The sequence below is a fragment of the Hylobates moloch genome, unplaced genomic scaffold (assembly GCF_009828535.3).
Source record: "Hylobates moloch isolate HMO894 unplaced genomic scaffold, HMol_V3 SCAFFOLD_6, whole genome shotgun sequence".
Classification (NCBI taxonomy): Eukaryota; Metazoa; Chordata; class Mammalia; order Primates; family Hylobatidae; genus Hylobates; species Hylobates moloch.
The window spans coordinates 141291932-141314429 of NW_026652281.1; the positions used below are offsets into that span (position 1 = coordinate 141291932).

General features: G+C 34.8%; 1 long non-coding RNA gene across 1 annotated transcript in view; it reads left to right on the forward strand.

Annotated features, from left to right (window-relative positions):
• LOC131383683 (uncharacterized) overlaps nucleotides 1-22256 on the forward strand; it is a 410805-nt gene extending 388549 nt beyond the window's left edge. Inside the window, exon 5 of the long non-coding RNA XR_009213888.1 lies at nucleotides 22117-22256. This is a non-coding gene — a long non-coding RNA (uncharacterized LOC131383683). The remainder of the gene's footprint in view (nucleotides 1-22116) is intronic.
• Nucleotides 22257-22498: the final 242 nt, after the last annotated feature.

Genomic DNA, 22498 nt, shown 5'->3' on the forward strand with positions numbered 1-22498 from the left:
GCACATGCACATTATTTATTGGAGTATTTCACTCATGAAATTTCTCACTTTGTTTTGAAGAAATGAAAACTGACATTGCTCTCCCCAAAAATGATTGGAAAAAAATCAATACAATAGTGAAAATATTGCCGATTCTAGGGACATGGAACATCACAATGTCTCTGAACTTCAAGTGATCCTTATAAGGCCTGAATTAAAAAAATTTTAAGTTAATTACTGAGAGCTTTTTGGAGACATTTTTAAAAGTAGATAGTGCCAAAGCACCCTTATGAAATTACAGAAAAATCAACAATGAAATTCTACATATCATTAAGTATCACTATATTGTGTATCAAGTTCAAATTACAGCAAGGAAAAAATTAAGCATTACACAAAATGATTGTGTAATGGCGACAGCAGTATTTATGTCACCAGCTTAAAACTCATCATTGTGATGTTTTGGATCTAGCAAATACCAAAACATAGAAGGAAATTCAAAATAAAAATATCAAAAATTTAAAAATATAAGAGTTGAGTTACATTTTAGAGTGTTATCAATCACTATTTGCTAGCTTAATAATAGTATGTTTTTATTTTATTGCATGGTTTTTGGCAAATAAAATCATCCTTCACAATATTTTTATTACTTCTTCATAAAGAATCTCAGTATACATCACTATGCACTTACTGATATTTAAATTAAGATGTTAAATAATAAGCATCATGAAGACATTAGTGTCTAGCAATAATACTAATCAAATGAAAGGTAATATAGATATTATCAAATTAGCTAGGTTTTAGCACATATCATGACCTTAGTACTTTCTTAATACATTATTATTTCATTATTATTCATTTATGAATTTCATTAGTTATTTCATTTTTTCACTATCAGTTCATTTTGAGGTGTACTTGCAGAGACTGCTGCAAATAGAAGAATTATCTTTGCTCTCCTTCTCAAGGCTTACCTCATTAGCACACAAATACATTTATTTCCATGAAACTGTGAGCAGTTTAAGCATAGAACCAGTGCGACCCTCATGTTCTTATTTCTCGAACAGTTCCTGGCACCTGGAAGGCAATGGGTTAATGTTTGCTGAATGATCAAATGTGTATGCTGGAAATTTAAAATAGAAGTTGACAACAAATATGTTGTGGTAGATAAATTAATTTACAAAATTAAATCTGTTAGTCCAATGGAGTATTTTAAGTAAACATTTTTTTCTGATTTATAACTATGAAGTGTGGTTCTAAAATTTAAAATGCAATAATTATTTAATTCCCATTTTTAGTGATTTTATGAATCATTATTTGGAGTGGAAAACGTGTATCTGGGCATACTTATTAAAATGGGTTAATAGTGAAGGGTATACACCAAGATCTAACTACAAAGATTTTTATCACTAAATTTTAACAAAGGACAATTAAAAAAACACAATTCTTGAATGCTACACAATTGTTTTGATAAAATCCTGCTTAAATATAAAGACATAAAACTATTGCCATAAAGAATATGAAATGGCATGGAAAATATATTTTATATTAGTCAAGAAGGCTGTAATAACGTTATATTCATGGTATAACCTTGTGTTTATAAAAATAAAATGTTGATATATGTCAAAAGGCATAGAAGAACAAAAGAAGTTTTCTCTGGGTGAGGAAATTGCACATTTTTTAAAATTTTAACCTTGTGCATCTTAGTGTTTTCTATAATTTTATAACAAATGTGTTACATTTTTAAGTGTTATTTGTTAATGGAGAAAAATAGTAAATGGTATAATGAAAAAGGCTTAATCCATATGATTACATAATTTACCAAAAAGTTGTTCTATACACATTTTCTATATAATTTTAGACAAATTACTTTCTAATTGTCTTTTTTATTCTGTCCTTTTACTTCTAAACCAAACTAAATTGGAAGCTAGATATTAAATTTTCTAAAGTAATCTCAAAAACAATGTAAAATTCAATCTGAAAATCAAATCAGTTCAATAAAATATTTTGCTTTGTGCATATTATCCTGTGCACACAAAGACCCCCAAATGACTAAGACATAGCCTCTTTCCTTAAAGACTCACAATTAAGAAAAAAAAAAAAAGGTGAACTTCCAAGTATACCAGAAAAATAAGAAAAGAGTCATCAGAAAAATATGGCTTTAGATGAGACACTTTAAGGAATTTCTAAATATTTGCCACAAAAATCCTAAAACGAAAAACACATCAGGGAAACTCACAAGCATCAGGAGTGTAATATTATAAAATATTACATTATTAAAAGATATTGCATTATAATGACACCCCCAACTTCTTCCAGAATAATTATAAATAAATAAAATACATTCCATTCCGTTTGTTAGTTTAATGCTTTCCGCAGGTCTACTTCCTTTAATACCATACTCGTGGCTATTAATGGATTATTCTTATCCAGAGCTGTATCAATTAGAGGAGCAAATTGGAAAAAAGCAGGATGTAAATCAATCTTTTTTCTAACATAGAGGACAAGTAGATGAACTAATATACATCCTTTGAAGTCATACCAGCTAAATAATTTCTGCCTCTGGGAAAAATATTTGAAAAAAAAAAAAAAACAGCATAGCATGTCATTTTAATAATGTCTTCTGTTTTCTTTAGGTTTTGTTTTCAATAATACACTCTAATGAATTTGATTGGTACAAAATTCACGACAAAAATTTAAGGATATAATGGTCACTTCTGAATGTTTACCCAATGAAACAAATAATAATTATTCATGTAGGTTAAATTTGAGTAATTCATCACACTTATAATAACTTTACCACCTTCAGAACATATTCGTAGTAACCCCAAAATAAATGTTTAAGTGCAAACAGCTGGGAAGAGCAACCAGAATTGGAAGATATTATTTTCTTTAGAGAATTAACCAGAAAATTAACTAAAAAATTAATTAGAAAATTTTCCTTAGAAAAAATTTGAAGGGACAGAGAGATTTGTCAGAAAACAAATGAATATTAATACTACTTGTTTTTCTCCCAACATTGTCCTATTTTTCCCTGTATTAATATAAAGCATGTTCTATTTCCTAGTTGTATCACTGGAAATTATCCAGTTGGATAAAGACCAGAACTAGTTCAATGTGGTATTCATCACCTAGAGCACTGTTAGCCTTCATTCAATGTTAAATATTAATAACAGTAAAAGCTTCCGTAAGCAAAGCCAGACGAAGTACAGGGGAATATGAGCAATCACTCACTCCAACACCAACAACTTTACCCAGACCAGAAAAGATCATCCACAACAGAAGGAGGTCGAATTGTTCATGCTGTTTAGACCCACTCCCTCTCGAGAGAACTACAATGCATTATGACAGCTTTGTGGTTAATCAACAGTATGTTCTAAAAATCCTTCAGGAAATGAATTGAGACCATTTAACATTAGAGCTCTCAAAGTGCTATATTTTAATGATTTTTGTTTGTTTGTTTGTTTGTTTTTAGAGAGAAAGGTAGATTGTAAGTTTATCTGCAAATGCTACCCTGGCAATTTTAATTTTGCACCATTCTCTCCATCACTATAGGAAGAGCAAATGTACAGAGATTAATGATGATTACACAAAAACATTATGAAAAAGTGAAAAAAAATCACATTCCACAAAGAATTCTATTTCCAGCCTGGCTCTTATATCATGTGTTCTAGGGTTGCCTTCTAACAACATATGGGAAAGACATCAAGTGTTCTCAAACAACCTTGGCAAAACAGTAACTGTCAAATCTCTAACAGAAAATCAAGGGTTGTATTTGGCAACCATTAAATAAATGGGTAGGTTTTGGCAAGATCAATAATTCTATGCTCTTTCTTTACAGCAAAATAAAAGTAGAATCACTTATTTATATAGTCTTAATCTACGTAATAAAATGTAACCTTCCCTGTAATTGAATTGTCATTTTTTTAACATTTATTTTTCCTAATGTTGTCCTTGCTGTTTTCTATTGTTATCCTTCAAAATGATAAACGCAAAACAGAAGTCCTGCACTAATTATTGTGCCACAGTTGTTCACTCAGGTTAACTCACCATGTCGATATCTTGCATCTTAATGGCTAAATTCATTCCACTCCTTGCTTCCTAATTTGTTACAATTCCTATGGAAGTATAATGTGACAACAAAACTCTAGCTTTGAAATCCTATAGTGTGTTAATTAAAGAATGCTGCAGGGAGGTAAAAGATTATTGTAATTGATTAACTGGTTCAATTTTTGGTGATCAACAGACATCAAGGAGTTACAATCCTTCACAGACGACACCCTTGTACACAAGAAACCTGGCACCAACTGATGTGCCAGGTATAAATGAGAGAAAGAAGTCTGACCTAGCAATAGATAATATTCACACACCAAATGCATGTATGGTAGTTAAAATTAGTTGTTCCTCCACACTGGATATATCATACCATACTTACATTTGGACTATTTCAAATATTGAATATGCAACTATATCTTGTTTATGAAAATGATTGCATTTAGGTTGCTGTTCCTAGGGTATGGCAAAAAGGCATTTCTATCTAGGTCCCATCCTTTGTACAGCATCACATGCTGTTACAGGATCTCGGCAGCTGCTGTGCAGAGACCAAACAGGCGGCATGGAGAGGAAAGGTGGTCTCTCCACCATCTGGTGATCAAAGACCCTTGAGGGGCTCACATTAGGTCATAAGCTTCTGTGCCACCATATGACAGGAACTTGGCCAAATTCTCTTTTTCCATTTCTCACAGGGCTCTTGAGGCACCATGTGGGGTGAGTGGTTATGTCCCTAAGTATGCATATTTGGCCTTTTCCCATCCATTTTCAACAGAGCAGCCAAAATCATCTTTATAAATCATGAATCAGATCAAGTTACACCCTGATTTCCTACTGCACTTAGGACAAAATCCAAATTCCTTTGGTGGCAAGACCCTGCCTAATCTGGCTCCTGCCCAAAATTAATTTTTTTACAGCACTTACTCAATTGTTTGTTATGCTCCAATGCCTTTGACTTCCTTTCTGTTTCTTGAATAAGCAAAGATTTTTACCCACTTGTTAAGACTTTGCAATCCCTTTTACTTATGTCTGGAATTTGCTTCCTCAGTGTTTGAATTGACTACCACTTTCCATTTTCAGGCGTTGACTCAAATATCACCTCTTTTATAAGGCCTTCTGTGGACACATTCCGTGAAGTGCCCTCCTGCCATTATTTTTACCATTCTATATGTGTCTTTTACATACTCACAGTAACTTATAATTATTTTAACATTTAAAAATTTGGGGGGTGTTTCTGGTGTTCCCTGCTATTTCAGGTGCTCCCAGTTGAATGAAGCTTCTTGAGAGCAGCAACCATCCCTTTTTCTTTACAGCTGTATCCTCATGCAATGGACTGAATGTTTGCATCTCCCCCAAATCCATATGTTTAAACCACTCACAATGTGATGATATTAAGAGGTGGGGCCTTTGGAAATAACTAGGTCGTGAGGATGGAGTCCTCAGAATTGAATTAGCGGCCTCATAAATGGGACCCCAGAAAGCTCTCTCACCTTCTTTCCACCTTGTGAGTATACACAGCAATGACAGCTGTCTATGAACCAGGAAGCAGGCCCTCCACAGTCTTCAGGAGCATTGATCTTGGTTTTCGAAGCCTCCAGACTGTGAGTAATAACTTGTTTTTGTTACCCAGTTTATGGTACTTTTGTTAGAGCAATCCTAAAGGACTAAGACACCTTCATTCCTGGCACTTAGTGAAAACTCACCAGATAGTTGTTGTTGAATGAATACATGAAAAGATAACTTACTGGCTGAATGATTTACTGGAAATTAGGGACAGGTCATCTTTGGATATTATTCATTCCAAATAGAGTTTTAAATATAATTTATTTCAAGCCCTACTTTCAACCAAGGGATTGTTTATCAAATTAAGTCATTTTTTTCTTTTATATTTACCTTTCCTAGAATCATATATCCTAATTAAGGAAGGAAAATTATTCATGCTAAGCAACTATACATTAGTTGTTACATCTACACTATTTAGCCATCTCAACCATCATGTATGGAGCCATTCTAGACATGAGGACACAAAATTCAAAAAGAAGTGTTAATAATCAGGATGCCTCTATTAATCATTTAGCTACTACAAATTTATCACTGTGAAGCTCAGATTCAAGCCTAAACCTATTGAACTCCTTGGGCTAATTTTATACTATAAATTGGCTTTTTTTATTGTCAAGGATAAATGACATAAGGTAAAATCTGAAGAAAGACAACTCCACTTTAAAATTTGTTACTAGGTTGAATAAGAGCATGTCCTGACACCAATAAGTCTAGTGAAATGAACAGTGAGAAATAAAACCACTGGGCATATTATGTTATTCTTCAGCATAAGTTTTTGGAATTTTAAATTAGCTCATTGTTATATCAGGCAAACAGAGCTGAAAATAAGTGCTTCCAGAAAAATGAGTTATATAAGCTTAGCTTACTAAACTATACACCAAAAATCATAAAGTATGAATTCACTGCTAAGGGAATATATCACAATTTCAGGGAATGTGTTATTTATTGCAACCATCTACTCAATTATGAAATTTATATTGTTTCTTAGTTTTATAGATTATAATAATGAACAATAACATTTGTCTGTAATTTAATATATTTTGTTATTATAAATGAGAATGAGAGAATTTCCCTGCAGGGAGATAAGTTGGACTAAAATTCTCTATCAGTAAATATTTGTTTTAGTGAGTTATGAAGGCTTGAATTTTCGATAACTTTTTTTAACTGGTCATTCTAAATAAATCAGTTAGAAATATGTCAAGGAAAAAAGCAAGCATATGGTAAAAAATTTGGCATCTTTCCTACATATCTTAAAACCTGAGTCAGAGCACAAGGAAAAGCAGAAAGAGGCAAATTCCCATACAAATTAAAAGATCCAGACTAAGGTTAGACAGAGAGCCCAATATTCTATCATTTTCCAAATGATGGAATATCATTCTCCATTTCTTATCAGTAGTGGTCATAGGAAACAAAGAAATTCTGGGCTGCAGGAACTTCAAAAATTAGCTCCTCCTTAAAAACAATGAGAGCACTTGTAAAATTTTTCAAAGCAAACTTTTTCAGAACTCTGGAAATTAATCAAAGGTTTCAAACAACCCGAGGAGCATTTACTCAAGAAAAAATAATGGCTGAACGTGGTAAGAACTGTAAACTCGGCCGGGCGCGGTGGCTTATGCCTATAATCCCAGCACTTTGGGAGGCCAGGGTGGGCGGATCACAAGGTCAGGAGATTGAGACCATCCCGGCTAACACGGTGAAACCCGGTCTCTACTAAAAATACAAAAAATTAGCCAGGCACGGTGGTGGGCGCCTGTAGTCCCAGCTACTCTGGAGGCTGAGGCAGGAGAATGGCGTAAACGCGGGAGGCGGAGCTTGCACTGAGCCGAGATCGCGCCACTGAACTCCAGCCTGGGCCACAGAGCTAGACTCTGTCTAAAAAAAAATAACAAAACAAAACAAACAAGACAACAACAACAAAACCGTAAACTCTTGGCATTTTAACTAACTGTGTTCACATAATTCTTGCCATAGCTCTGTGGTAGCTTTGAAAACTAGCAGCCTTGCAACCAAAGTAGCTGTTAAAAAAAAAAAAAAAAAAAAGTCGTCTGGAAGCCACTGGAGCTAACAGAATGGCTTTGGAGTCACCCCCCCAAAATCTCATCTCCAAATATTAACAGTCCTTTGATCTTTCTGGAAGTAATTTCATGGAAAACCTCATTCAAAGGACTTGTCTTTATTTGACCTAACAGTGAGAAAATCCCAACTCCAGGGCATCACTGAAAAACATTTAGTAGCAATTGCTTAATATTGCAACTGCCTGAGGTTGTGATACAAGTTTGGATAAATACAAGGTCATCCAAAATACATAAAATAAAACTCTAGGAATTAAGATGTTCATAAAGGACTTTGGAAATCTCCATTTTGGGGAGGGGGGCTGTGATATAGAACGCCAGACACATGCACATAGCTGAGTGTGTGCTCAGGAAAGACCTCTTAAGATCTTAATATTGCACCACTTACTGACCTTGAATTCTGCATAAACGGAAGGCAAAGGCTAAGATAGAGTTGTAAACTCCCGGAACATTGAAAGCACGATTCAAGCTACATACACAGAGCTCCTAAGCAAATAATGGGAGACAGTTGGTTCAAGCATTTAAAGAAATCTCTGTCTAATTACTAGCTGACCACAAATCTACCTGATCAGAGACTTCGGTGGCCACACACGAATACAAACATTAAAAAATTAATAAAAATCACAAAACAACTAAGCAATAGCAGCAGCAACAACAATAAGCCCTTGGAGGAGGGATGAGGGGAGTTGAAACATTAATATTTAAAATGTCCAGTTTTTAACAAAATATTATCAAAGAAAGAGGAACATACAATCTAAATACAGGGAAAAAAGGTCAACAGAAACAATCCCTGTGAAAGTCCAGATAGTGAATTTAATACATGAAAACTTTAAATAAGCTATTATAAATATATGCAAAGAACTAAAGAAAACCGTATATAAGTAAATAAAGTATGGCAATGTTATTTCACCAAATGAAGAATATTAAAACGAACTAAAAGGGCTGGGTGCGGTGGCTCATGCCTGTAATCCCAGTACTTTGGAAGGCTGAGGTGGGCATATCACCTGAGGTCGGGAGTTCAAGACCAGCCTGGACAACATTGTGAAATCTCATCTCTAGTAAAAATTAAAAAAACAGCCGGATGTGGTGTCAGGGACCTATAATCCCAGCTACTCGGGAGGCTGAGGGAGGAGATTTGCTTGAACTCAGGAGGCGGAAGTTGCAGTGAGCCAAGATCATGCCGCTGCACTCCAGCCTGGGTGACAAGAGTGAAACTCCCATCTCAAAAAAAGAAAGATATAAAATATTTTTAAAAATGAGAATTATATAATTGACAAGTATAATAACTAAAATAAAACATTTACTAAAGAGTCTTAACACAAGATTTTAGCAACAGAAGAATCACCAAATCAAAGTTAGGTCAATTGAAATTATCCAATATGAGGAATGGGACTAGAAAAGAATAAAGAAAAGTAATAGATCCTCAGAGACTTATGGAACACTATCAGACATACCAACATATACATAACAGAAATCCCAGAAGGAGAGGAGAGCAAGGATCAGAAAAATATTTGAAGAAATAATTCACTGAAGCTTCCCAAACTGAATAAAAAGATTAATCTACATATCCAAAAACTTCACCAAACTTCAAGTAGGATAAACTCAAAGAGATCCACATTTAGGTACACCAAATCAAACTACTGAAAGTAAAAGACAAAGAGAGCATCTTGAAAACAAGATAAAAGTGACCCATACATTCCAGGGATTCTCAGGAAGATTAAGATTTAATTTATCATTTAATAAATGGAGAACAAAAGGCAGTGGGATGACGTATTCAAAGTGCTGAAAGAAAAATAATGCAACCAAGAATTATATTTTCAGCAAAACTCTACTTACAGAATGAAGAAAGAATTAACATTCTACAAGATTAAAATAAAAAAAACATACTGGCCAGGCACAGTGGCTCACGCCTGTAATCCCAGCACTTTGGGAGGCTAACGTGGGAGGATCACTTGAGGCCAGGAGTTCAAGACCAGCTAAATAACATAATGAGACCTTGACTCTACAAAAAAATTAAAAAAAATAAAATTTAGGGGTGTGATGACACATATTCTGGAGGCTAGGGTGGGACACTTGTCTGTGCCCAGGAGTTCAAGTTGTGATAGTGCCACTGCACTCCAACCTGAATGACAAAGTAAGACAATGTCTATAGAAATAAATAAAAAACAGTGCCACTGGCAGGTCTGCTGTACGAGAAATATGAAAGAGAATCCTTTAGGCTAAAATGAAATAACACTAGACAGTAACTTAAATCTATAACATTTTAAAGTGTAGGAAAGGTCATTGCATAGTTATAACGTCAAACCAGTATAAATATATTTGTCTGTAACTTTTCTTCTCTTATCTAGAATATAATAGCGTAAACTTATATCAATAAAACTGTGTTGAACTTAAAATATATAAATTTTAATTTGTATAGTAATAGCACAAAGGAACAGAAGATATTTTGGAGCAGAGTTTTCTTTACTATTGGAATTTAGTTGGTATCAATCCAAACAAGACATTACCTTTAATTCCCAGAGCAAACACTAAGTAGAAGATAACTTTAAAAATACAGTATAATAAAAAGTAATTAAAACACTACACTAAAATATATCTATTTCACACAAAAGAAGACAATGTGGAGAAATAGATAAACGAAAAAGGCATGACATTTAGAAATCAACTAGAAAAAGGTAAATACAAGTTCTACCATACCAGTCATAACATTAAGCATAATAGTTACATACTCCAATCAAAAGGCAGAGAGCATAAAAACATATAATAACAACAAAACAAAATAGATTGAAAGTAAAAAGATGGGGAACAATGTTTTATGCAAATAATAATCAAAGGAGAACTGGAATGACTATGCTAATATTAGACAAAATAGACTTTAAAGCAAATATTGCTACTAGAGACAAAAAATGACATTTTATAATGATAAAAAATGCATTAAAAAGACTAACGATTATAAATTTATGTGCACCTAACAACAGAGATTCGAATTAAACAAAGCAAAAATCTGACAGTATTAAATGGAGAAATATTTCCATACAAAAGAATAAAGTTGGACTCCTGCCTTACACCACAGACACAAGAAAACATAGGAATAAACCTCCGTGACCACAGAGGCCACGCTTCCCTGATATGACACTAAAAGTATAAGCAAAAAAGGAAAAAAAGAAGATGAGCTTTTTTTGTTTCACAGGACAACATTAAGAAAGTTAAAAGATAACCTATGCAATGGTATAAAATCCTGTATTTTATCGGGGAGCTCTATTCAGAATATGTAAAGAATACTTCCAATTAAAAGACAAATAACCCCTTTTTTAAAAAGGCAAATTATTTGAATAGACATTTTTCCAAAGAAGGTATGCAAATAGCCATTACATAAATGCAAATAGGCTAATTACTAGCCATCAAGGAAATGCAAGTCAAAACCTTAATGAGATACCACTTTGTACCCACCAGGTTAACTATAATAAAAAAGATAAAAGGCACTGGCAAGTTTGCAGAGAAATTGGAGCCCTCATACATTGCTGGTTAGACTGTGAAGTGGGGCATCCACTTTGGAAAACAGTGTGGCAGTTCCTCAAAAGTTTAAGCATAGAGTTATATAATCCAGGAATTCCATTCTTCAGTATATGACAATGAGAGATGAAAACATATTTCCACACAAAAAATCTTATACATAAATGTTATAGCAGTATTATTCACTATATCCAAAATGTAAAAATAATCTAAATGTCCCTCAAGTGATGAACAGATCAACAAAATATAGTATCCATAGAGTAGAATGTTGTTCATGAATGGAAGGAATACAATAATGACATATGTAAAATGAATGAACCTTGAAGACATTACATTCAGTGAAAGAAGTCAGTCATAAAACATCATATATAGCATGAAATGTCCATAATAGGCAAATGCATAGTGACAGAAAGTAAATTAGTGAGGGCCAGGAACCACGGGGAAGGAGGGAATGTGAAGGAGGGAACTCATGAATGGGTTTGTGAGGTGTATTTTTTAGACAAGATGAATATATTCTAAAATTAGATAGTGATGATGGTTGCAAAACTCTGTGATATTACTAAAAAACACTGATTTGTACACTTAAAGGTGCATTTTATGGTGAGTAAATCATGTATCAATAAAGCTATTTTATTTTGTTTTGTTTTTGAGGCAAGAGTCTCACTCTGTCGCCCAGGCTGGGGTGCAGTGGCATGATCTCGGCTCACTGCAAGCTCCACCTCCCAGGTTCACGCCATTCTCCTGCCTCAGCTTCCCTAGTAGCTGGGACTATAGGCATGTGCCACCATGCCTGGCTAATTTTTTCTTTCTTTTCTTTTTTTTGTACTTTTGGTAGAGACGGGGTTTCACCGTGTTAGCCAAGATGGTCTCGAACTCCTGACCTTGCGATCGGCCTGCCTTGGCCTCCCAAAGTCCTGGGATTACAGGCGTGAGCCATTGCGCCTGGCCTCAATAAAGGTATTTTTTAAGTCGTTGTGAAGAATGAGCAGGACATGCCCTTTTCATCTAGCATCAGGCATTGGAAGAAGATATTTAAACTGACATTAGGCACATAAAGAAAGCACTTTGCCATAATATTATCCTGAGGTGCAGTGCCTTCAAGACTATACAGAGCAGTAGCAAGGTAATCCCTACTAAAAATCCCCAAATCAAGGCTGTGATCAAGGAGTGATGATGAATGATCGAAACTCAAAAAATGTTCACCACAATTATTAGCAACTTCCCCAAAGAAATAACCTATGTAGAGTAACTCAACTGATAAATATTTTTCGAACGTATATATGTCCATGCGTACCTATGATATTTCTAACCCCTAATTAAGTGCTGATTTGCGTTAGCATGGAGCAGAAAAAAAATTTTTTATTGAAAGAGTAAAAGAGCTTAAAATTGTGGGAGAAAAATAAGCGTGAATCAAGATCTTTGAAAATATCGACAATATAGAGAGAAGAAAACTATAGAATTGTATATTCTATTGGAAATCATAATACGAATGGAATATTTGGCATTCTTTTATCTTCAGGAATGAGAAGTGGGGGTGCTATAAATATAGCAAAACTTTTATCTAATAGTGTTGTTTTAAGTAAAGGCCAAAACAGTGCATGTGTTCTCTTGGTAATAGGGGCTCCACCTTTAAGTTATAGTATTAAGTGATAATAAAACAGCAAGTAAGCACTTGCAATAAAATTCTCAGTAACTCCTGTCCTTTTAGCTAGCTCTACTTTGGAGAAAGATTTGTGGAAGAATTTGGTTTGGGAGGGAATTGTACCACAGAAGGTTCAATAAAATAAGTTTACAAAGAACAGAATCTTAGTAATGCACATGTAATAATAAGTAGATTTGAGAACAAAAATTGTTTTTGTCATAGAAAAATTTCTCTTGGTGATTTGGTCAAAGTCAGCACTGATAACAAGCAATTTAGTTGTATACATGCATTGTTGTACTGGCTCAACCCACTGCAATGACTCGAAAGCCTAATGCACATGCAAAATGGCAAAAACTTATCTCCTTGACAACTTGTGTTAGTTTGGGAATGGAACATCCCAAGCAGGCTGTGTGGAGTAGGCTGTTTGTGGGATGGCTCTTGCTGTTCCAAGGTACTACCAAGGATAAAAGGGCATACTCAAGAGCAGAACAGAGAACACACCTCAATCATTGATAAAACTTGTGAGTCTCCTTGAGATGACCTTCCCTAGAATACTACAGATGTCTGTTTATTTGTATGATCTGTGACTTTATCGTCTCTTTTCTACCCATAATGCACCCACCTAGATATTTACTTAGTAGAAATGGCAATCATGTTTATTTTATTCGCCTAACTAATCTACAGCTAGAACTTAGCATGTTAGCTAATACATCGTTTCAAGATAAATTTTTATACAATTAATAAAAAGAGAAAATGTAATTTAAAATATGACTCAAATGTATTTTTCCTTCACTTCTATTTTCTATTGCATGTGATTCTGTTGCCTTTAAAATTAGAATTTTATCATTTTATGGATGTTTCAATAAAGAGTTTATTTGGCTAAAACCAATCAAACATCAAACACAGATGTTTTAATTGATTGTCACATCCAAATTCTGCTCCCCAATCCCCCCCAAAATGCTGATCTACTGACCCCAGATTTCCACCCGTGAACAACTTTTCTCCTCCTTGCTGGAAGATGTCATCTTTGTCCACAGTTCTAATGATCACTTTCAATCAATAGATTCCCAAATGTTACCTACCTTTAGCCCATATTATGAGCTGCAGGTCTGTATATCCATCTACTTTATCTTCCCTGGATGCCTACAGTCTTCTCAAATACACATTTAAACTCACCATCTTTTCTATAAACTAGTTATCTTAATCTATTCACAACATCTGTGAAGAGCAATGCTTTTTTTCCCAACCACCTAATCCAGAAACCTGAAAATCACCCTGGGTACCTTCATTTTCTAGACTCTCTCCATGCTTACAATCATCACACCGTCTTGTCTATTTCATCTATCCCTTATTTATTGTCTTCACATCTTAGTTCAAAAGATCATCATTTTTGCTGGGATTGTAGCAGTATCCTCGACTCACAGCTTGTCCTTTCAATTCACCTCCGGCTGTGTTGCCAGAATCATTTTGCTAAAAATACAAAACTGATTATGCCACTCCCCTGCTTAAAATATGTCAGCAGTTCAATACTCCTTGGTAAGGCATAAAATGTTCTTTATGATCTTGCCCTCACCAACCTATCCAGCATCTTCTCTTGCTACACTCCAACATATTCCCCATTATCAAGTTACCTCTTTTGAACATATTTTATCCTCTGCCTCAAATACCAACATCTCACCTCCCAAGCCTACCCCCCGGCCTTTCTATAAATCATAGCAGGTTAACACAACAAGTGTTACACACTGAACTTGACCAGTCGCTGTTTCTAGTCATCATGTCCTCTCAGGTGCCCAGGCAGATGGAACTATGTTCAAATCTGTGTTCCCACAGTCTCATCAATAGTGTACGAGTATATAATGAATCACTCACTGGTTCCTAAAATCATTGTCTGGAAGTGGTACACACACATCACCCTCATTTACATTGCACTGACCAAAGCAGGTCCATGGCCACACCTAATCTCAAAGCAGGAACCGAATCCTTTTGTGTGTCTGAACGACACAGAGCTGGGCTTTTAATTTCTTTTCTTTTTTATTGTTGTTTTTGTTTTTATTTCTTGTTTATTTATTTATTTTTTGAGACGGAGTATCACTCTGTCACCTAGGCTGGAGCGAAGTGGTGCGATCTTGGCTCACCGAAACCTCCACCTCCCAGATTTGAGCAACTCTCCTGCCTCAGCCTTCCCAGTAGCTGGGATTACAGAAGCACGCCACCACACCTGGCTAATTTTGTATTTTTAGTATAGACAGGGTTTTGCCCTGTTGCCCTGGCTGGTCCCTATCTCCTGACCTCAACTGATCCACCCACCTTGGCCTCCCAAAGTGCTGGGATTACAAAAGCACGCCACCACGCCTGGCTAATTTTGTATTTTTAGTGGAGACAGGGTTTCGCCCTGTTGCCATGGCTTGTCTCTATCTCCTGACCTCAAGTGATCCACCTACCTTGGCCTCCCAAACTGCCGAAATTATAGGCATGAGCCACCGCACCGGTCCTCCTTTTTATTGTTTTTAAAACAGTACTACTAACATTTAACTTGCACACTACAGTCATCCTTTAAGATTCAGCTCAGGCATCACCTCAATGAGACATCTTTTTTGTCTATGTGGTTTCAATCTGTACATCTGTCTGAGGGCACGTATCAGGCAATTACAATTGTGCACCTTTTTTTCCTCAGACATTCTCAACTGGCTAGACTCTCTGAGAATTGAGGCTATATATTGCTAACAAATTCCCCGTCCCTATGTTAAGTAAGGTCTGCCTTAGAGCAGTTATAGAAATATTTATTGAGTAAATCAATGAGTGAATGAATGAATAAATTTTAATGGAGAAAAACTGTCCCAACAAGATTCTCTTTCAGAAAGTTCCTCTATTTAATCAAAAGGTAAGCTGACCCAATTTAAATCTAAGGCGAACTTTAACATATTACATCTTATATCTGAAAAAAAATTAAAGCTTTACATATTCTTGCAAATCCTCTGAGATATGATTTCCTCTGAAGCCTGTGGATCTCATTCCACCCGACAATGGGAACACAAAGGAAAGATGATTCTGTGAACCCTAAGCCTTGTAGAAGATTGTGAAACCAATTATACTGTAAATAAACATTAAAGACTTTTATCTAGAAGTTTTGTTTCTGGAAAAATAGGTCAGGACCTAAGAAATTATTTTTGTTTACATCACTGAATTGCAATGATTACATATACCTATACTAATTACAATGATCACACATGCATATACCAATGGTATATGGTAGAAGAAAGAAATACACCCATTACTTTTTAACTTTTTTTGTGGGTACATAGTAGGTTTATATATTTATGGGATTATATGGGACATTGTGATACAGGCATACAATGTGTAACAATCACATCAGGGTAAATGGGCTATCACCTCAAGCATTTATCCTTTGCATTACAAACACTCCAATTATTCACTTTTAGTTATTTTAAAATGTGTAATTAAATTATTAGTGACTATAATCACCCTGCTGTGCTATCAAGTACTGGATCTTATTCATGCTTTCTATTTTTTTTTGTACTCATTAACCATCCCCACTTTCCCCTCACATCCCTACTACCCTTCTCAGCGTCTGATATCCATCATTCTAGTCTCTATCTCCATGAGTTCAATTGTTTTAATTTTAGCTCCCACAGATAAGTAAGAACATGTAAAGTTTATCCATCCATGTGTGGTTTATTTCACTTAACAAAACATGAAAATGCACACAATTACTGATTCATAATTTGGGAGTAATTTTTTTCTACGAGTTTGTACTTCCACACACACTGTATATTATACTGGATTTTCATTTTTGAAATAAAACAGAGCATTCTACTTGTTGAAAGGAAACACTGATGAAACAAATACCAGGTGAGCACAACCTAACTAGCTACTGACCTGCAGGAAGGAAGCTTTGAGAATCATGAATCTCTCTACTCAAGGACCTCTTGAGCCCATGAGAGGGCTTGTATTATACTTAGCATCAATGCCCTGGATGACCTGCCATGTACTGTCTTCCTAATGAATTTCACCATAGATTAGATGCTTTAACAATGCATAACTTTCAGAATGAAATGAGTTTTTAAAAGTCTGTGTCAAGTTCTGATTGTCCAGAACTAACAGGTCATCTAGAACATATTCATATAATTTTTCAAGAACTATAAAGTGGCAGTAGCTAAATTTTGAGTGGTTGCTCTGTACTAGGCTCTGTATAATTGATCTCATTAAATCCTCATTTGGGTACTACTTTTATCCCCACTTTACAGATGAGGAGACCATGACTTGGAGGGTGTAAATCAACTGTGTAAGAGCTTATGGTCCTGGAACCCTTTAATACTACACCATTCCGCCAGTTCCCATAATATTTCCAGAGGACTTGGATGGTATCTCAAAATTGAAGACGGGTTTTAATTTTCACATCATTTAAATCTCTGCTGCTTCGAACATTAAGTTTGAGCATAATACCCTGGCAAGAGTTCTTGGTTTTTTGGGGCAAATCCACCCCTGACTTACTGTGTTTGATTAGCATAGTATTTAAGGAAACTATTTTTATTGCTTTGATGTTGGGGAGGTATTCTCCAGCCCCATGTAACCATTCCTTACTGTCATATACCCTTGTAAGTCAAACATTATTATTGTAATAGCCTCTGAAGATATTTGAGTTTATTATGTCTCCCAACAAACACCATCAACAGCATTTCTACCCACAAGATCTCCTTGGTTCCCCTCAATGTACTTCTGTTAGTCTTTCAAATAGTCTTAATTTCATTGTCAGGGCCCAAAATCATTTCATCTTTTTAATTCTTTAATAGAAATCTCCTTTACCTCAAACTATGCTAATAGAGTCATAACATGTATTCATTTAATATGACTTTTTTTGTAAGTTATATTGTAATTTTAATGGACAAAGACACAGAAGAAACCAATCTCACAGGGTAGAATTTCAGACTGTCAGGTTAAAGTAAGGTATTTTTCTTTTTTTTCTTTTTTTTTTAAATTATACTTTTAAGTTTTAGGGTACATGTGCACAACGTGCAGGTTTGTTACATATATATATACATGTGCCATGTTGGTGTGCTGCACCCATTAACTCGTCATTTAACATTAGGTATATTTTTCAAGGTGTGGGACGTTTAGGGAGCTTCTGAAATCCTATCTTTCTGGTTTCGATTTCTTTTTTAAAAAAAGCCTAGAAATGCCCACAATCCTACTGCTGACCATTGTCTGTTAGGTTAATTTATTCTATTAATTTAATCATTGATACTTTCTTCAGCTAAATTGGAAACAAGAAATGTTCTTGATAATTTTTCTTCTTATGTTTGTAATACAGAAAGGATTCCTGCTTTATTTTTATCTCTTTTAAGTACTTTGTCCATTTCTCAGAAAAGATACTGATTTAAGTAATATATTTGAGAAATAGATTCACCTAGGTAGTAATTAATGTGCTGTAATTTACTTATACATAATTAAACTTTATTACTTATACATAATAAAACATAATTATCAGGGTTCTAAAATTTTCCTGAAAATTTTTCTTTTATAGGTCAAAATTCTATAAAATAATGTCAGAGAAAGTACAGATAATGTTTAATAATGCATGATTTATTTTTTGTTTTCTTTTATGTAAAGCACTAGTTACAGAGAATTTTTTTCTAATTATTTTAATGGATTTTTTGGAGTATTTTTATAATCTATAAAAGATATATCTTCCATGCCAGAGAGTAACCATATCACAATGAAAACATTAACCTGTCAATTTCCAACTTTTTAATCTTTTAGAATTTAGATCAAATTCTCTGCTTGAATCGACAGTCCCTACCTAATCCCTCCAAATTCTGGAAGCTTTGCACATTATCATCTTAGCATTTAATGGAATATAACTACATACAGTGTGGACATAATTCCAAATACCTATAATTAAAAAGTATAAACCTATTTTTAGGGATGTGCATTCATATCTAATACTCTACCCTAACTACTTCAAAAATTTGCTAAAATATAATAAAATGTTTAGCATGCATTTCTTTCTAGCTTCTCTAAATTACCTAAGATGCCCACTTTGGGAGGTATTTGCATGTGAAATATTTACGTTCCTTGAAATCAGTTATTTAGCTAAGGAAAAAAAAATACCTGTAATAAAATAAAGTGTTTAAGAGCTGAATAAGTGTTTCCTACCCTCTTTGGTCAATCTATTGCAAAGAGTGACTTTTAAAAGTTCACCTGACACTATTAATTGAAGTAAGCCAGTCTAAACTTATCTACAGATTATTAATGCAACGTTTCAAGCCAAAAAAGGCTTGATTCATCAGGAAAGCCTGAGATTATTAGTATGAAAAGGCTTTACTCACCAAAAAGATCAGTCATTATTATGTAATATTAATATTGATTGGACTTAGAATATCCTGGATTTTAGTATTAGGAAAGGGTGCTGAGTAATGTAATCAGTGCCCCATAAAATCAATATCTTTTCCACTTCTCAACTGCATTTGTTTACATACAAAAACAGGGGTATTCAACTTTACAGATATGATTTAGGTAATTTAATAATGTGTGAATGAGATTTTAGCTCTGCAGTAGAAACAAACATCTCTTTCAGTCCAGTGCTTGATTTGGGTTTTTGTGCTTTAATTAAACAACAAACTGCCGAACGCAGTGGCTCACGCCTGTAATCCCAGCACTTTGGGAGGCCGAGGTGGGCGGATCATGAGGTCAGGAGATCGAGACCATCCTGGCTAACATGGTGAAACCCCATCTCTACTAAAAATACAAAACAGGCGTGGTGGCGGGCGCCTGTATTCCCAGCTACTCGGGAGGCTGAGGCAGGAGAATGGCGTGAACCCAGGAGGCAGAGCTTGCCGTGAGCTGAGATCACGCCAGTGCACTCCAGCCTGGGCTACAGAGAGAGACCCCGTCTCAAACAAAGCAAAACAAAACAAAACATACAAGTCCTCACAATGCTATTTTCTAAATTCCTATTAGATTTTTCAAAGGCTTAGAGAAAATGTAAAATGTTTAGATAAGGTAGCTAAACAGAAATATTTTTTGTTAGTTTATATTCTGAAGCTATTTCTCTCTTACATATACTATTTAAATGTTTCCTGATTCTTCATAGACAAAGTGCCCTGATATTTGAAGTGACAAAGTGTGAAAATAGAAAGAAAAAAATACACACACACACACACACACACACACACACACATTTGAGCTTTATAAGATGTTTTTATACTACTACTGGAAGGTATTTCTTGAGTATTTCTTTAATATTCTCCAACACTGTAGACAGGAAATACATATAATATATAACTATAATATAGTATAATAGCTTAATATTGCATTAATAATATTACATATTTAATATAATATATTATATTATAATTGCATATTATAATATGTTAATTATATTACATATGTATATCTTAGTAGAAATTCCCATGCCTGAAAGCTGACAGCAAATTGAACTCTTCTAAAAGCATGAGAATAATAATCAAATTAATTTTCTGAAAGTATTTTAATCATATCATTTCATTGTTCCCAAACAATTCATGGATTCTGTTTACCTAAGAAAACAAAAGTCAATGGGCATTTAGGTTGATTTCATGTCTTTGCTATTGCAAGTAGTGCAGCAGTAAATATATGCTTGCATGTCTCTTTATGGTAGAATGATTTATATTTTTTGGGGAATATATCCCATGATGGATTGCTGGGTTGAATGGTAGTTCTATCTTAAGATTTTGAGAAATCACAAACTGCTTTTAACAGTGGCTGAACTGATTTACATTCCTACCAGCAGTGTATAACCATTCCTTTTCTGTGCAACCTCACCAGCATCTATCATTTTTGGATAAAGAAAATGTGGTACATATACACCATGGAATACTATGCAGCCATAAAAAAGAATGAGATCATGTCCTTTGCAGCAACATGGATGGAGCTGGAGGCCATTATTCTAAGTGAACTAAGACAGGAACAGAAAACCAAATACTACTTTTTCTCACTTATAATTGGGAGCTAAACACTGAGTACGCCTGAGTACAATAAAGGGAACAACAGAAACCAGAGTCTGCTTGAGACTGGAAGGTTTGAGGAGGGTGAGGATCAAAAAACTACCTATCAGGTACTATGCCTTACCTGTGTGATGAAATAATCTGTATAACAAACTCCCACGACATGAAATTTACTTATATAACAAACATGCACATGTATCCCTGAAGTGAAAATAAAAGTTAAATACAAATAAAATAAAATAAACCAAAAGTTCCACCAACTACTTATCCTGAAATTAAAAGCTCTGACAATACATGCCGAATCTCTGTTGGTGAATACTTTTACTCTGTCATTCTTATGCAATTTACACACCTTGTACAATTTATACGCCTTGTTTCACTGTAACACTTTTTTTCTCACTCCACTTTTCCTTCACTGGTTATTTACTTGTGAAATTGTACTTAACATCCAAAGAGCCTGTATAAATGCCACTTTGCCCAGGAAGTCTTCCATGATTTTATCTGGAGGCATTTATTTCTCAGGCTTCTAAACTTCCAAAGGGCTTTATCTCTGTCCCTCTCAGTATGTTCATTACTTTTATAAATTTTTCATTGTACTTGTTTTCATATTGGCCACTAATTTCTTTAGGCAAAGCATGATCAACTCTCATATTCTTCACACTGTTGTGCATGGCAGGTGCTCAGTAAATTATTAACTGAAGCAATGCTATCATAGCAGAAAGTCATCATGACAGTAACAGAGTAATATTTTTTTTTCAGACTGACTCTCATTGTATCTCCCAGGCTGCAGTGCAGTGGCAGGATCTCAGCTCACAGCAACGTCCGCCTCCCAGGTTTAAGCAATTCTCCTGCCTCAGCCCCACGAGTAGCTGGGATTACAGGCGCCCGCCAAAATGCCCGGCTATTTTTTGTGTTTTTAGTACAGACAGAGCTTCACCATGTTGGCCAGGCTGGTCTTGAACTCCTGACCTCAAGTGATCCGTCTGCCTCGCCCTCCCAAAGTGCTGGGATTACACGCGTGAACCACTGTGCCTGGGGCCGACAGAGTAATTTTCAAGTGTAAAACACTGGATTAACCTCCTTATACTCCCCAGGGAAAAACTAAAGGATATAAAGTATGAAAATCAATTTCCTTCAATCTTAATTATTCTGGATATACGTCTCCTCAAAATTACCACTAAATAATGTAGGAATCATCAACAATAGGATGAAAAATATTTCTTTGATTCAAAGTGAGTATGATAACAATGTTTGCTAATTCTATGATAGCTCAAAAACTTAAATGTTCTCTACTTTTTTACAGTTTGGAGAAGATTTTTAAAGCAATTTGTATCTTTAAAGAAAAGATAATCAATTTCTGATGCTGTTCACAACCACAAAGGCTGAGAAGGTGAAGGGAATGCCGTTAAATACCACTGAAGCTTAGAAAAAACGTTTCCGGACCTCATTCATTTCCTCTGTCAGTAAGGAAACACTGTGTTCAGACAATAAGAAAAGAAACCAGTAATAGAAATTGCTGCAAATTCTGTTTGTGTTGATCCTTCAAGTTCAAACCTTTCATTTCATGGGCTGTACCTGTTAAGAAGAGAGCTGGGGGAGCCAGATTATTCATTTCTATAATTAAAGAGATACCCAGTCATTGAAATATATGCCCTTGTCTGTGACTGACAGCCGCTATGATTGGA